The sequence below is a fragment of the Bos javanicus genome, chromosome X (assembly GCF_032452875.1).
Source record: "Bos javanicus breed banteng chromosome X, ARS-OSU_banteng_1.0, whole genome shotgun sequence".
NCBI lineage: Eukaryota > Metazoa > Chordata > Mammalia > Artiodactyla > Bovidae > Bos > Bos javanicus.
Window position 1 is genome coordinate 28559990 of NC_083897.1, and position 17576 is coordinate 28577565.

At 38.3% G+C, this 17576-nt stretch overlaps 1 long non-coding RNA gene across 1 annotated transcript; it reads left to right on the forward strand.

The window, feature by feature from the left end:
* The first annotated feature begins 9309 nt into the window (after positions 1 to 9309).
* LOC133242453 (uncharacterized) lies at positions 9310 to 11417 on the forward strand. Its single transcript, XR_009734865.1, has 2 exons — positions 9310 to 10823; positions 11003 to 11417. It is a non-coding gene; the product is annotated as an uncharacterized LOC133242453 (long non-coding RNA).
* The last annotated feature ends 6159 nt before the right edge of the window (positions 11418 to 17576 follow it).

Below are 17576 nucleotides of genomic sequence, written 5' to 3' on the forward strand. Positions count from 1 at the left end.
ATGCAAAATGCATAAGCCTTCTAGACAGGATGGTGAAAAATATGACTGAAGTAAGTTGAAGACCTAAATAAATGAAGGAATAAACTTTGTTCATGGTTTTAAATGCTCAATATTGTAAAGATATTTTTCCATATTGATAAGTAGAGTCAGTTCAATTCAAAGTATAATATGAACATGTTTCTTTGTGATATTGACAAAATAACTCTAAAACATATTGGCAATGCAGAGGCTAAGGACAGGTAAGACAATCATGAAGATCAAAATTAGAGAAATTTTACTACCAGATATGCATTTATAAAACTAAAGTAATAATTTTTTTTTATTTTGGTATAAAGACATACTTACAGACCAATGGAAAATAATGGATGTACCAAAATAAGAACCATACACAACAATCACCTGATTAATGACAAAGGTTCCACTGTGATGAAGTGAAAGATGGATGATCTTTACAGTAAGTGGTATCAGATCAATTTAACATACATATGGAAACAATGAAGCTTGAGCCCTTCCTCATCCCATACACAAAATCAAATCTAAATATAAAAAGTGAATTAATGATCATTCTTTAAGGAAAATATAGGAAAGCATATTTTTGACCTTGGGGTAGGAAAGGATATTTTAAAGAGGTGACAAAAAGATCTAACTATATAATAAAATTTAAATTGAACTGTGGTAAAAATTGTGAATTGTTTATCAAAAGACATCAAGAGCAAGACGCAAGTGACAGAGATGTTTGTAATATATATATACTTGACAAGGGCCTTGTATCCAGAATATATAAAACATCTGTGCACAGCTTTAAGAAAGATACAGCACCATGAGAAAAATACTTGAACAGGTACTTGAGTCAAAAGAATATACATATGGACAATAAATACAGGAAAAAGTGTTCAAGCACATTTGTCAAAAAAGAAATGCAAATTAAGTCTTTGATATAGTACCACTATATAGATACTAGACAGTTGAAATAAAATAACAATATGGAATACTGATACAGATATACAGAAATAAGACAATTCATGGTTATATGACTATCATTAAAATAAATATGTAAAATTATTTTGAAATGTCTATGAATGCTGAACATATGCATTCCTTATGACTCAGTAATTCCAGTGTTATGTATATATCCTAAAGAAATGTGTACATATGCACTTAAAGACATGTTCAAGAATGTAGAAGCATTATTTATAAAAGTCAAAAATTGGAAGCAACCAATATATATGCAATAGTGGAATGGAATACATAAATTACAAGATATTTATATAACAGAATATAACATAACTAAGAGAAAAAAACTAGTACACACAGCAACATGTGTATAGAATATTAAAATTGTGTAATATAGCACAAATGAAGCTAGACACAAAAGAATACAAGAATAGAGAAAGGCATTTGATTTATTAAAAATGCAAACTTTGTTCAAAATACAACAGTTAAAATGAACAAACAAGAGCTACATGAAACCATAGGGATAGAAACAATTACAAACATTATATTACCTAACCCTTACAACACTCTTAAAAATGAAATGTTACCTAGTGTACAAACTACAGATAAGAAAACTAAAACTTAAAAAGTTTAAGTTGTCTTGAGTTATAACCTGAAGCCAGATTTGAATTCTGATCTAGAGCTATGTGAATGTCAAGTTCATCTTTTTTGCACTACTATATAGAACTTTCAGAATTTGTCCTCAGTCATGATGGAGCAAGTGAAATGATGAAATATTTTCTCTTCTGCAGTTCAGTTCAGTTTAGTCACTCGTCGTGTCCAACTCTTTGCGACCCCATGAATTGCAGCACGCCAGGCCTCCCTGTCCATCACCAAATCCCGGAATTCACTCAGACTCACGTCCATTGAGTCAGTGATGCCATCCAGCCATCTCATCCTCTGTTGTCCCCTTCTCCTCCTGCCCCCAATCCCTCCCAGCATCAGAGTCTTTTCCAGTGAATCAACTCTTCACATGAGGTGGCCAAGGTACTGGAGTTTCAGCTTTAGCATCATTCCTTCCAAAGAAATCCCAGGGCTGATCTCCTTCAGAATGGACTGGTTGGATCTCCTTGCAGTCCAAGGGACTCTCAAGAGTCTTCTCCAACACCACAGTTCAAAAGCATCAATTCTTTGGCACTCAGATTTCTTCACAGTCCAACTCTCACATCCATACATGACCACTGGAAAAACCATAGCCTTGACTAGATGGACCTTTGTTGGCAAAGCAATGTCTCTGCTTTTCAATATGCTATCTAGGTTGGTCATAACTTTTCTTCCAAGGAGTAAGCGTCTTTTACTGGTCCTCAATTCCATTTGTCATTAAAAGGCTATTCATTTCTGAAGATATAGCATGACTAAAATGGAAGACAGATTTCTAGTTTGTGATATATAATGTATACATCAATATTTTTCCTGCAGACTTCAGTCTATTTTTAATTATACTGATACAACTACTGATGCATAATTTATATTTCTATGTAGATCAATACTAAGAATGATGTTGATCCTTTCCATAGTCTCATCCCCAAACTTTTAAACACTGCAATTCTATATAGTATTGATGAATGTCAGCTCCAACCTGCACTTACAGCAATATCATCAGTATATTCTATGATTTTCTGATTGAATGTTTTTCCAAAGCTCTTAATGTAGGAATTTAATATATAATAATACTTTCCTATTTATAGAAGCTCCATAACTAAACATTAATAAAAATTAGCTTTAGGTTTATAAAATACTTAGATTCAGCTGTACAACAATACTGGTTCTTGACAGACTTTTGACTGGCTGTCTTACCAAGAAACCCTGTCTATTCTGTAAATCAATAGTTGACTTCCCTGCATTTCCTTTATTAAAATTATTTTTCAGAGATAAGGTCCTTCTCAAAGAGCAAAACAAGTAGAATATTTTCCATAGGTGTATCCTATATATAGGTTGTAGCCTATGTATACTATTATGACTTACCCAGAGATACTTATAAATTTATATATTGGCATATATGTGGAAAAACAAACACACATAGAAAATATAAAAATATCATATATTTCTAGAAGAAAACCATAAGAAAACTAATATTTCTCAAATTTAGGCCAAATTCATTGTATCTGAATGCCTAAACATAAAATATTAATAATTTTACATGTGAAAAACTGCAATAAATATAATTGTATGGAAACTAATTGGGAAGGAAAAACACTTATGAAAAACTCTATTAAGTCATCAAGTGAAAACATACACTCATTAGAAAATGATCACGATAATTGAAAGACTTGAACAAAAACTTGACCAAAGAAGTTACAGAAATGGCAAATAAGTATAGGAAAAGATGTTATGCATATTAGCTATTATGGAAATGCAAATTAAAACTATAAGGAGTTCTAATCGCTCTAGATCTATCAAAGTGGCTACAAATTTTTAAAAAGTGACCACACAATAAGCTGGCAAGGATGCAGAGAAACTAGATCATTCATACATTTCTTGTGAGAGTATAAAATGGTACAGCTATCCTGGAAAACAGTTTGATACTTTATTATACAACATGCTATAAACATGCAAGTATAATTTGACCCAGAAGTTGTACTCCTGCATATTTATTCTAGAGAAATGAAACTTTTACATGAATTTTCATTGAAACTTTGTAATAGCTAAAAGTGTAAACAGGCTAGATGTCCTTCAACGAGTGAATGGTTAGGTTTAACCATAGTTATATAACCATAACACCATACCAGTAACACAGTTAACTATACCAGTAACACTACTCATCAATAAAATGGAAGAAAATATTATTACACATAACAACTTGGATGAATCTCAAGTGCATGCCAAAGTAAAAAAAGGGCCAATCTCAAAAAGACATATACTTTATGATTCCATATATATATTATTCTCAAAATGACAAAATTAGAGACATGGAAAAGAATTCAGTAGTCGTAAGGGATTATGGAAAAAGAATGCATTTACAAGACTGTGGTATTAGGGAATTCCTTTATGGTTACAGAATAGTCCTCTATCTTGATGTGGTTATGCAAATACATGTATATTATATATATATATATATATATATATATATTATAACCATAATATATAAGAACTCTCAAACTCATTAATAAGAGAACAAATAAGCCAATAAAAATGTGGAAAAATATTTGAATAGCAATCGGTTGACATAAGATATGACATAAGATATACAGATGACTCATAAACACATAAAAATGAATTAATTGGTAATTAGTACTTAATGCAAATTCAGTATGCAAATCTCAGATAAAAGAAAGTAAATAACTGAGAACATAAACTACTATCAGGAAAAGAGAGAAACTTAAACTCTCACAAATTGCTCATAAGGATGCAAAATTATAAAGACACTTTGGAAAATGTTTTTCATTACTCATAGATATCTACACACTATAAAGCTGTATAATCCCATTCCTAAATAATTCCCATGTAAAACATAAATTTCTGTTCACATAAAACCCTTAATGCCAATGTTTATTATGCATCTATTAATAATAGCCCCAAACAGGCAATAACTCAAATGTTATTCAACTGGTAAACCAATATACAATGGTGCATCCATACAATGGAATACTATTCAACAATAAAAAGGAACATGCTATTGATGATTGTAAGAACTTGGAAGTTTTTCAAATTAACTTAAAGAACCAGATCAGAAAGACTTCTTACAGTATGAGCTAATAGGCACTTGGAAAAATGCTGAACATCACTAATAATCAGAGAAATAGAAATCAAAATTACTAGGAGATATCACCTCACAGCTGTCAGAATGGCTATCATCAAATCAAAAAGTCTGAAAATAACATATGGTGGCAAGGATGTGGAGAAAAGGAAGCCCTTGTACATAATTGATGGGATTGTAAATTTGTGCACTATGGAAAACAACATGGAAGTTTCTTAAAAAATAAAAATAGAACTACCATGTGACCCAGCTATTCCACTCCTAGTTATATATCAGAAGAAAGTAAACATTAATTTGAAAAGATACATGAACCCCAATGTTTATTACAGCCTTATTTACAATAGAAAAGATAGGGAAGCAACCAGTGAACGAGACACACATGGTTCCTCTCTTCATAGCACTTGCATGGAGTATGGGATAAGCAAGCATTTGAACACTATAGTAATCCTCAGAAATAGTAGCAATTACAAGTTTGTTGAGATGGAAAAATTCTCCCAGTATATTGTATAGAAAAGGAAGGCTACAATATAGCACATAGTTTGATTCAATTTGTATATATTAAAAAGTATCACTGATGTATATATGCTCATCCAAATATATGTGTATTATATGTATATATTTAGCATTATATACCATATATAATATATATGGTATAAACATTTAGGTAGAACAACAAACACAGAATAAACAGTATATATTTCTATTGCCACACTTATTGGTGTTCTCTAATTTCATTTTTATACTTATTTTTGCATTTCCATATTGCTTTGTCTCGAGTATATATTTACAATTAGAAAACATTAATAATGCTCTTTTGAAGCAGAATAACCCAGACATTAAATTAACATATGCCCAGGTGTCCCTTCAAGTTCTTCTCTTTTCCTCCAAGGCCATGTTTCTTCACAATTTCCCCATCATACCTTAGATTCCAGTCATATTTAATGCATGTATAAACAGCTTTCTTGGACGTCGGTGCCTTGGTGCCTTTGCAGGTTCTCCCCTACTGTCTGGGAAGCACTTTCACACCTTTTCACTTGGTGATCTATCTACTTTAGGTGGTTCAGGCTTCAGCTCGGGTGTCTTTACTTAAAAGTACCCTTCCCCCACTTCCTTGCCATCAGACTTAGGACAAATGCCTCTCCTCTTTACCACCACAGCCCAGTGTGGTTTGTGTTCAGTTCAGTTCAGTTCAATCGCTCAGTCGTGTCCAACTGTTTGTGATCCCATGAATCGCAGCACGCCAGGCCTCCCTGACCATCACCAATTCCAGGAGTTCACTCAGACTCACGTCCATCGTGGTTTGTGTGCTGTGAACCAATTCATTATATAAGTGGAAAGATAGGTTTAATATTAAATTCCTCCTTTTCCTGCCCTGTTCTCTCACACCAGCAGCTCATCACTTCCTGTTCCTGTTCTCTCACACCAGCAGCTCATCACTTCCTATTCTCTTCCTCACTCACCTGGTCCCACTTGCACCAGCCTCCTTGTTCTATTGGAAGGACACAGATAATACCAATGGGGGTCTTTTGCTCTGGCTATTTCCTCTCCCCAAAGTTATTTCCCCAAGATAACCAGAAGTCAGTCCCTCATGTCTTTAATTGAGTCTTTGCTCAAATGTCCAGGATTTAAAAGGCCTTCCCTCACTAACCTCTAGGGAGGAAAAACTCCCCATTTCTCATAACTCATAAGGTTCTCTCTATACTGTATATTTCACTATTTAGTCATTAATGTTAACATTCCATCTTCCCTGACTAGAATGTAAGCCCCATGAGAGCAGGATCGTGGATATTGGTTACTGATGTGTGCCTTGCACCCACAACAGTGCCTGAAACAGTGCAGGGGGTGAATTAATACCTGTTACATGGGAAATAAACTTTACACCAAGGAATTTATGTCCATTTTTACAATTAAATAAAACAAATCCAGACTAGTGTAAGAAGGAACTTGATTTGAAATGACTATGGGGATAGGGTAATCTCAACACTACATAAAAAATACTGAGAATTCTCCAAGCTAGGCTTCAACAATATACGAACCAAGAATTTCCAGATGTTCAAGCTTGACTAAGAAAAGGCAGAGGAACAAGAGATCAAATTGACAGCATCCAGTGGATCATAGAAAGAGCAAGAGAATTCCAGAAAAAAAAATCTGCTTCACTGACTACACTAAAGCATTTTACTGTGTAGATCACAACAAATTACGGAAAATTCTTAAAGATATGGGAATACCAGACCCTCTTACCTGCCTCCTGAGAAATCTGTATGCAAGGCAAGCAGCAATAGTTAGAACTGGACATGAAACATCAGACTGGTTCCAAACTGACAAAGGAGTATGTTAAAGCTGTATATTATCATCCTGCTTATTTAACTTATATGCAGAGTACATCATGAGAAATGCAAGAATGGATGATGTACAAGATGGAAGATTGCTGGGAAAAATATCAATAACCTCAGATATGCAGATGATACTACACTTTAAGGCAGACAGCAAAGAGGAACTAAAAAGCTTCTTGATGAGGGTGAAAGAGAAGAATGGAAAAAGCTACTTTAAATTAACATTCAAAAAAACGAAGGTCATGGCAACTGGTCCCACTACTTCATAGCAAATAGATGGGGAAACAATGGAAACAGTGACAAACTTTATTTTCTTGGGCTCTGAAATCACTGCAGATGATGACTGCAGCCATCAAATTAAAAGATGCTTGCTCCTTGGAAGAAAAGCTATGACCAACCTAGACAGTGTATTAAAAGGAAGAGACATTATTTACCGACAAAGGTCCATATATATGTCAAAGCTAAGTTTTCCCAATAGTCATGTAGAGATGGGAGAGTTGGACCATAAAGAAAGCTGAGCACTGAAGAATTGATTCTTTTGAACTGTGGTGTTGGGGAAGACTCTCGAAAGTCCCTTGGACTGCAAGGAAATCAATGCAGTCAATCCTAGAGGAAATCAGTCCTGAATATTCATTGGAAGTACTAATGCTGAAGCTCCAATACTTTGGCCATCTGAGGCAAAGAACTGACTCATTGGAAAAGACCCTGATGCAGGGAAAGATTGAAGGCCAGAGGAGAAGGGGATGACAAAGGATGGCATGGTTGGATGGCATCACCAACTTGATGGGCTTGAATTTTAAGCAAGCTCTGGGAGTTGGTGATGGACAGTGCAGCCTGATGTGCTGCAGCCAATGGGGTCTCAGAGACTCAGAAATGACTGAGCCATTGAACGGAACTGATTGCAATAGGGAAAATGTTTTGAGCACAGATCCTCACATGTCTGAAAATAAAACAGAAAAAGATGTTTCTTTAACATGGAAGGATAAGTAGGGCCAACAGGAACTCTGTGTGTGTGTGTGTGTGTGTGTGTGGTGGGGCAAGTGGTGGGGATGGATGAGCAGACAGCATGATGGAACAGTTTAACAGGAAATGTTTCTCTCTGTAGTGAGCTGATTCTCAGAATGAGCTGTTAAGGGAAACAGAAATGTTTGAATCTTAGCGCTTGCTCAAGCTTGGGGGAAAGCTGAAGTTCAGAGGAGAGAAGCTTGGCTAAAGTTTAGCCAAGCTAAGTCAGTGGGTATTTTATGGATAATTGTGAGCACTTGGACAGTCTCTGCTGTTGTTTAAGAGAGGTAAAGTCTGTCCTTAGACAATATCGTTGTTATTCAAATTGCAAGTCCATGTGCCTGACGCAGACTGAGGCCCATCAAAACTTCACCTTAAAGTTTGGAACAGAGAAAGTTTTATTAAAGATTCATCCAAGGAGATGGGTGGTTCATGCCCTAAGAACCCAGAGTTACTAAAAGTTTTCAGTAAGTGCATTTAAAGGTAAATGTTAGAGAGAGTTGTGGTAAGTTGCTGCAGACTTCTTGGTGTCATACTCTTTGTGCTTAAGGTTAGGTCATGGACAGGTAATAATGTTCCTATAAATCTCTACTAGATGAATGTTATTCTCTGTCCTGACAAGAAAGGGCAGTCTCAAGGCACAGCTTTCACCCTGCAATGTCCCAGTCCTGGTTAAGGGGAAGCAGATCTCAGCCAGCAGCTCCTTCAGTGACAGGTTTCCACACTCTGCCAGCTCTCATCCCTGACGGAGACAGGCATCCAACACAATAGGTCCTCAGTGTCCTCAGGGCATCCAAATGGGGAGACCAGTTCTCAAAGACTGAGATCCAGAAAGAAAACTACTGTTAAAAGGTTGCAGCGACAGGGAAGCAGGAGAGGTACACTGCCTCTCAAGGCTTTGGCCAATGCTAGTGGAGGGCCGTAGTGAGGGTTATGGAGTGCTACAATATCTAGTGCCCAGTGTATTCCCTGGGCCCTCCAGCTCACCCACTGGCCCAAGTCTGCGTGAGCTCCAGGGCCTCCAGAAGAAGGCCTGAATCTGCCTCTTATCTCAGTTTCCTCCTGATGACCACCACACCACCCTTGACTTAATCATTTTCCCAATGGCCCCCTCATTGATAGTAAGTAAACTGTGGGCAGGGCACACTGTGGTGCTAACGAACAGCTAAGCAGGACAACTAAGGGTCACTCATTGACAGTTGGCTGCTTGTGAATGGGGCACTCTGAGGCACCAAGCAATGTTTGAGCAACACCTGTTGCCTAGAGACACGGTGGGTTGAAATGAAGCACACCAATTACCTGTTAAGGGCTGTGCTCATCCTGCTCTGTTACACTGTAAATAGAATAAGAATCACTGTGAATTTTAGGTTTGTCAAAGTAGTTTTCAGGGTGGGCTGGACTTCACATTCTGGTTGGCTTTGAACTACTTACACGATATGCTGAGCATGTGATCAAGTGGCAGCTGTTGGAGGGGCATAGAGATGATAGCACTGGTGACAGGTATGCCTGGGAATATAATGAAAAGTATGATATGCAAAAGTTAAATAATTATGTGAAATCAAAATCTGAGGTTGGAAATGAGTCAATCACAAAGATGCCAGCACACTGGACCCAAAGTGTCCTTATGTAACAGAGCACAGCCCTTCGCAGGTAGCCATTGCTGTGCCTTATTACTCTGCATCCTGTTACTAGGCAACAGGAGTAGCTCAGCCATTGGTCCGTGCCTCAATGGCCCCACCCACAAGCAGCCAACTATCACTGAGCTACCTATAGGTACTTGTCCTGCTCAGCTATTGGTCAGCACTGCAATGGGCCCTACCTACCGATAACTGCCAAGGAGGGATAACTGGGGAAATGATTTAGTCAAGACTCAGTCGTACACTGGTGAACTGACTTTTGACTTTGAGCACCTTCCTTAAAAATAATAATAATAATAATAATAATAAACAGGAATGTATTTCCGGTAGATGGGGCAAGTTGAGTTTCCTTGCTCAATATGAGAATTGAAGTATTCCAAAATATTTAGTGGAGGAGACATTTAAAACTGTCTTTGTTCTGATGTGTAATCTTATGTAGACTGTGTATTAAACTTTGGGCAACAGACTGAGCATTCACCAAGTCTGGGGGTCGTTAAAGCTCATCGCAGTAGATAAAATACCCAACGTGTTCTTTATTACCTTTTTCCACCTCAAGTGCTTGCTCTTAAGTTCCTTAAGGCCCTCAGGAACCCCCAAGAGGCAGAAGGTGGTCTAGAGATGAAGTGATTACTCTGAAAGGCTCACGTGGGACAGAAAGGGTTTGGCAGATCTTTATAGAGGGATGAAGGAGGCAGGAGTGTTGAAGTGGCACATATAAGTCAAAGGATAAAGGGAACTGAAAGGAAGTTTGAAGCTCATGAGGAGAAACACCGTGCCCCTGAATCACCACTCCCCAGAATCAGACACACAGAGGTGTCAGCAGTGGAAAAGTTATAGAATGGCCTCCCTCAGCATCCACTCGCCCATGTTGATGGGCACAGTGGTACATTGTGATGTCTAAGCCCCCCAAGATGCTATTGGCTGGGGTGGTGCCTCACTGACCAATCAGATTGAAGGGTGTGGCTCCTCATTGTCCTGAAAGGGTATAAATAGGGAGCTCAGAGGCAGAGGTTCTAGGTTAGGCCACTTCTTGGCATCATCATGACTAAGGTAACCAGGAAGCCACGGCAGTCCAGAAGAGTTCCAATGCGGTTTGCTTCCAGGATGAACGGAAAAAAGAAGACCCTTTGTCAATGGAGGTAGAGAGGCAGTGTGAAAGTAAGATGATTCCAACTGAGCTGCCCATGTTCTCCATTGACTTTGCTGCCCAAAACCTCTACACAGCCCTTGCCTGGCACAAAAGCCCTCATTGGCCCACATCCCTTTTTCATGAAATCTCCCTTCCAACGCCGCTTTTTTCTTTCCTAAAAACTAATACCCTTGTCGTGTCTTTCCAGGCACGAAATATGACCATGAGGGTCAGAAGACCTCTACAAGGAACCTTGAGAAAGAAAATCCGATCATATGCCACTCAGTCGAAGAAGGTGAAGAAAACAAGAACACCAAACTGTTTTTTCCGTTCCTGTGCACGTAAGAAACTGAATCAAAGCCGTAAAAGGTCCCAACGTATGAGGCGGAATCAAAGAAGGAGGCAGAATCCAAAGAGAAGATAAGCCCAGCCGCCCCAGAATAAGAGACCCTGGAGCAGTCCAACCTGGGCAGCCAGTAACTGAACCGAAAAGGTCAGACAGTTTAGAACTGGGTCTCCAGAGGTCTGCTTTGTTAGAAATGGCCAACCAAGAAAAGACTCTCACACTAACATCATCAAGTGATGGCTGCAATTACAATAAACATCAAATGGTAAAAAGATGATATTTGTGTGTGTGTGTGAATTTTCTGATGGAAGGGAGGGAACGAAGAGAAGAGGTGGGCACTGGAGATGGGAGGGATATGGGGTCCCGAGAGGTTGGGGAACAGACCCTCGGGTCCCCAGTTAGCCAGAGAGTAGAGGTCTGGATTGGGTCAGGAGTCTGCACTGAAGATGGAGAACCCTGCTTAAGACTTGATTTCAAGGGCAAGGAGGAGTGGTATGGTGTTACTGCCTTTGTTTGGGGTGTGGAATGACATTAGGGTCTAGATTGCCAGACCCAGAGAGGAAGAGGTTGTCACATGGGGGTGGTGAGTGTGAAACTCCCCCTGAGAAAGGTGGGCAGAAATCACCTCCTGGCCACCTACCTCATAAAAGAGACTGTTGCATCACTCGCCTATGCTGTCAGCTAAAGGTGCTCAGAAGGCACAAAGTGCTGATACATCTAAAACCCACAAATTCAATACCCAGGGAGTAAAATAATGTTTGGAGGGAACAAACCAAATAATGATTAGGACACCTTTCTGCTAAGCAAAATTAGGGAGCAGTGTATTCCCAAAGGAAGAGCAGGGGTGGTGGCCCAATCCCAGTGCAAATTACAAACAGGATCACCACCCACAGAGAATTTTTTTTTTTTTCGGGCGGCCCTATGCCGCTTGTGGAAGCATGGTTCCCTGAACAGCGATTGAACCCGTGCCCTTCTAGTGAAAGCACGGAGTCCTAACCACTGGACGGTCATGGAAGTCTGTACAGAGAATTTTTCCATAAGTACTAACATAAGACTGAGTAAAAGCTGGTCTTGTAATTATCACCATAGCCTAGGATTTCCAAATAACTACAGTCGAAAAACATTCTTCCCCAATAAAGTCTTTTGTTAGTCCAAATTCTACAAGTTTCTCACGGTTTAAAAGAAAGAGTATGAAATATTTAATTTGGTGTTACCCTTCATTTTGAAATGTTTTAAAAGGTCCAAGGAATAGTCAATCAAATATGGAGATACATAAGGCAGTCTCTGACCATAAGTATCCTGCGTGCCTTCACAAAACTTTTGAGAAACAACTAAAACACAGAGTTTCACCATGGGCATCAAAAGAGTTGAGTTCAAATTTTAACTCAGTGATATGTTATCTTTTATCTGGACTGCAGCTCCCTAATTAAATCTTTCTGGCACTCTACCTCCTGGGAGACCCCATTGATGATTCCCAGTCAGTCACTGAATGTGATTTAAAATCAATCAAAGTGAAAGACCCCCTGGCTGTGCTGTCCTTTCTTTATTCTTTGCTTTTTTTCAGTTCTTTTTTTCTAAATTCATTTATTTTGATTTGAGGCCAATTACGTTACAATATCGTAGTGGTTTTTGCCATACATTGACATGAATCAGCCATGGGTGTCCATGGGGTCCACATCCTGAACCTCCCCTCGCACCTCCCTCCCCATCCCATCCCTCAGGGTCATCCCAGGGCACCAGCCCTGAGCACCTAGTCTCATGCATCAAACCTGCACGGGTGATCTGTTTCACATATAATAATATACATGTTTCAATGCTATTCTCTCAAATCACCCTGCCCTCGCCTTCTCCCACGGAGTCCAAAAGACTGTTCTATACATCTGTGTCTCTTTTGCTTTCTCGCATACAGGGTCATCATTGCCATCTTTCTCAATTCCATGTATACGTGTTAGTGTAGTGTATTGGTGTTTTTCTTTCTGACTTCCTTCACTCTGTATAATAGGCTCCAGGTTCATCCACCTCATTAGAACTGATTCAAACGGATTCTTTTTAATGGATGAGTAATATTCCATTGTGTATATGTACAACAGCTTTCTTATCCTTGAGTCACCTGATGGTCCTCTAGATTACTTCCATGTCCTGGCTATTATAAAAAGTTATGCGATGAACATTGGGGTACACGTGTTTCTTTCAATTCTGGTTTCCTTGATGTGTATGCCCAGCAGTGGGATTCCTGGTTCACATGGCAGTTCTCTTTTCAGTTTTGTAAGGAGTCTCCACACTATTCTCTGTAGTGGCTGTACTAGTTTGCTTTCCCACCAACAATGTGAGAGGGTTCCCTTTTCTCCACACCCTCTCCAGCATTTATTGTTTGTAAACTTTTGCATAACAGCCATTCTGACCAGCGTGTGATGGTACCTCAAGGTGGTTTGGATTTACATTTCTCTGATAATGAGTGATGTTGAGCATCTTTTCATGTGTTTGTTGGCCTCCTGTGTGTCTTCTTTGGAGAAATGTCTGTTTAGTTCTTAGGCCCGTTTTTTGAATTGGTCATTTCTTTTTCTGGAATTGAGCCATAGGAGCCTCTTTTATATTTTTGAGATTATTTATTTGTCTCCTGCTTTGTTTGCTATTACTTCCTCCCATTCTGAAGGCTGTCTTTTCACCTTGCTTATAGTTTCCTTTAGTGTGCAAAAGCTTTTGAATTTAACTTGGTCCTATTCATTTATTTTTACTCTTTTGCTATTTTGCTCTATAATTTGGTCCTATTCATTTATTTGCATTACTCTGGTAGGTGGGTCATAGAGTGTCCTCCTGTGATTTATGTCAGAGAGGGTTTTGCCTATGTTTTCCTCTAGGAGTTTTATAGTTTCTGGTCTTATGTTTAGATCTTTAATCCATTTTGAATTTATTTTGTGTATGGTGTTAGACAGTGTTCTAGTTTCATTCTTTTACAGTGGTTGACCATTTTTCCCAGCACCTCTTGTTAAAGAGATTGTCTTTTCTCCATTGCATATTCTTGCCTCCTTTGTCAAATATATGGTGTCCATAGGTGTGTGGATTTATCTCTGGGATTTCTATTTTGTTCCATTGATCTATATTTCTGCCTTTGTGCCAGTACCATACTGTCTTGATGACTGTAGCTTTGTAGTAGAGCCTGAAGTCAGGCAGGTTGATTCCTCCAGTTCCATTCTTCTTTCTCAAGGTTGCTTTGGCTATTCGTGGTTTTCTGTATTTCCATACAAACTGTGAAACCATTTGTTCTAGTTCTGTGAAAAATACCATTGGTAGCTTGATAGGGATTGCATTGAATCTATAGATTGCTTTGTGTTGTGTCCTCATTTTCACTATATTGATTATTCTGATCCATGAACATGTTATATTTCTCCATCTATTTGTGTGATCTTTGATTTCTTTCATCAGTGTTTTACAGTTTTCTATGTATAGGTCTTTTCTTGGATCATCAAAAAAGCAAGAGAGTTCCAGAAAAACATCTATTTCTGCTTTTTTGACTATGCCGAAGCCTTTGACTATGTGGATCACAATAAACTGTGGATGATCCACCCCCCAGAATATTGGAAATAAAAGTAAAAATAAACAAATGGGACCTAATTAAACTTAAAAGCTTCTGCACATCAAAGGAAACTATTAGCAAGGTGAAAAGACAGCCTTCAGAATGGGAGAATATAATAGCAAAAAAAAAAAAAAAAGAGATGGGAATACCAGACTGCCTGATCTGCCTCTTGAGGAATTTGCATGCAGGTCAGGATGCAATAGTTAGAAATGAACATGGATCAACAGCCTGGTTTCAAATAGGAAAAGGAATATGTTAAGGCTGTATATTGTACCCCTGCTCATTTAACTTCTATGCAGAGTACAACATGAGAATCGCTGGGCTTGAAGAAGCACAAGCTGGACTCAAGATTGCCGGGAAAAATATCAATAAACTCAGATATGCAGATGACACCACCCTTATGACAGAAAGTGAAGAGGAACTATAAAGCCTCTTGATGAAAGTGAAAGAGGAGAGAAAAAGTTGGAGAAAAAGAGGAGAAAAAGTTGGCTTAAAACTCAACATTCAGAAAAGAAAAATCATGGCATCTGCTCCCATCACTTCATGGGAAATAGATGGGGAAACAATGGAAACAGTGTCAGACTTTATTTTTTGGGCTCCAAAATCACTGCAGATGGTGACTGCAGCCATGAAATTCAAAGATGCTTACTCCTTGGAAGCAAATTTATGACCAACCTAGATAGTGTATTGAAAAGCAGTGACATTATTTTGCCAACAAAGGTCCGTCTAGTCAAGGCTATGGTTTTTCCAGTGGTCAAGTATGTATGTGACAGTTAGAGTGTGATGAAAGCTGACTGCCGAAGAATTGATGCTTTTGAACTGTGGTGTTGCAGAAGGCTCTTGAGAGTCCCTTGGACTGCAAGGAGTTCCAACCAGTCCATTCTGAAGGAGATCAGCCCTGGGATTTCTTTGGAAGGAATGATGGTAAAGCCGAAACTCCAGTACCTTGACCACCTCATGTGAAGAATTGACTCATTGGAAAAGACTCTGATGCTGGGAGGAATTGGGGGCAGGAGGAGAAGGGAACAACACAGGATGAGATGGCTGGATGGCGTCACTGACTCGATGGTCGTGAGTCTGTGTGAACTCTGGGAGTTGGTATGGACGGGGTGGCCTGGAGTGCTGCTATTCATGGGGTCACTAAGAGTTGGACATGACTGAGTGACTGAACTGAACTGAACTGAAGCCTAAGTATCGGAGAAGGCAATGACACCCCACTCCAGTATTCTAGCCTGGAAAATCCCATGGATGGAAGAGCCTGGTAGGCTGCAGTCCATGGATCGCTCAGAGTCAGACATGACTGAAGCGACTTAGCAGCAGCAGCAGCAGCTCTAGTAATTTGCTGGTGGAGTCCTTAGTGTTTTCTATACAGAGGATCATATCATGTGCAAAGAGTTAGAGTTTTACTTCTTCTTTTCCAATCTGTATTCCATTTATTTCTTTTTCTTCTCAGATTGTTATGGCTAAAACTTCCAAAACTATGTTGAATAGTAGTGATGAGAGTGGGCACCCTTGTCTTGTTCCTGACTTTTGGGTAAATGCTTTCAAGTTATCACCATTGATGATAATGTTTGTGGTGCGATTATCATATATGGCTTATATTATGTTAAGGTATGTTCCTTCTATGCCTGCTTTCTGGAGAGTTTTTTATCATAAATAGATGCTGAATTTTCCCAAAGGCTTTCTCTGCATCAATTGAGATAATCATATGGATTTTATCTTTCAATTCATTAATATGGTGTATTACGTTGTTTGACTTGCGGATATTAAATAATCCTTGCATGCGTGGGATAAACCCCACTTGGTCATGAGATATGATCTTTTAAATATGTTGTTGGATTCTGTTTGCTAGAATTTTGTTAAGGATTTTTGCATCTATGTTCATCAGTGATATTGGACTGTAGTTTTCTTTTTTGTGGAATCTTTGTCAGGTTTTGGTATTAGGGTGATGGTGGCCTCATAGAATGAGTTTGGAAGTTGACATGTCTCTGCAATTTTTTTAAAGAGTTTGAGTAGGATAGGTGTTAGCTCTTCTCTAAATTTTTGGTAGAATTGAGTTGTGAAGCCATCTGGTGCTGGGTTTTGTTTGCTGGAAGATTTCTGATTATAGTTTCAATTTCCAGGCTTGTAATGGGTCTGTTAAGATTTTCTGTTTCTTCCTGGTTCAGTTTTGGAACTGAATACTTTTCTAAGAATTTGTCGATTTCTTCCAATTTATCCATTTTATTGGTATATAGTTGCTTTTAGTAGTCTCTTATGACCCTTTGTATTTCTCTGTTGTATGTTGTGATGACTCCATTTTCATTTCTAATTTTGTTGATTTGATTCTTCTCCATTTGTTTTTTGATGAGTCTGGTTAATGGATTGTCTATTTTATATATCTTCTCAAAGAAAGAGGTTTTGGCTTTGTTGATTTTTGCTATCATCACTTTTCTTCATTTTGTGTTTATTTCTGCCCCAATTTTTATGATTTCCTTCCTTCTACTAACCCTGGGATTCTTCATTTTTTCCTTTCCTAGTTGCTTTCGGCACAGAGACAAGTTATTTATGTGACTTCTTTCTTGTTTCTTGAGGTAAGCTTGTATTTCTATGAATCTCCCCCTTAGCACAGCTTTTACTGAGTCCCATAGGTTTTGGGTTGTTTTGTTTTCATTTTCATTCATTTCTATGCAGATTTTTATATATATATTTTTTAATTTCTTCTGTGATTTGTTGGTTATTCAGAAGGGTGTTGTTTAGCCTCCATATGTTGGAATTTTTAATAGTTTTTCTCCTGTAATTGACATATAATCCTACTGCATTGTGATCAGAAAAGATGCTTGGAATCATTTCAATTATTTGAATTTACCAAGGCTAAATCTA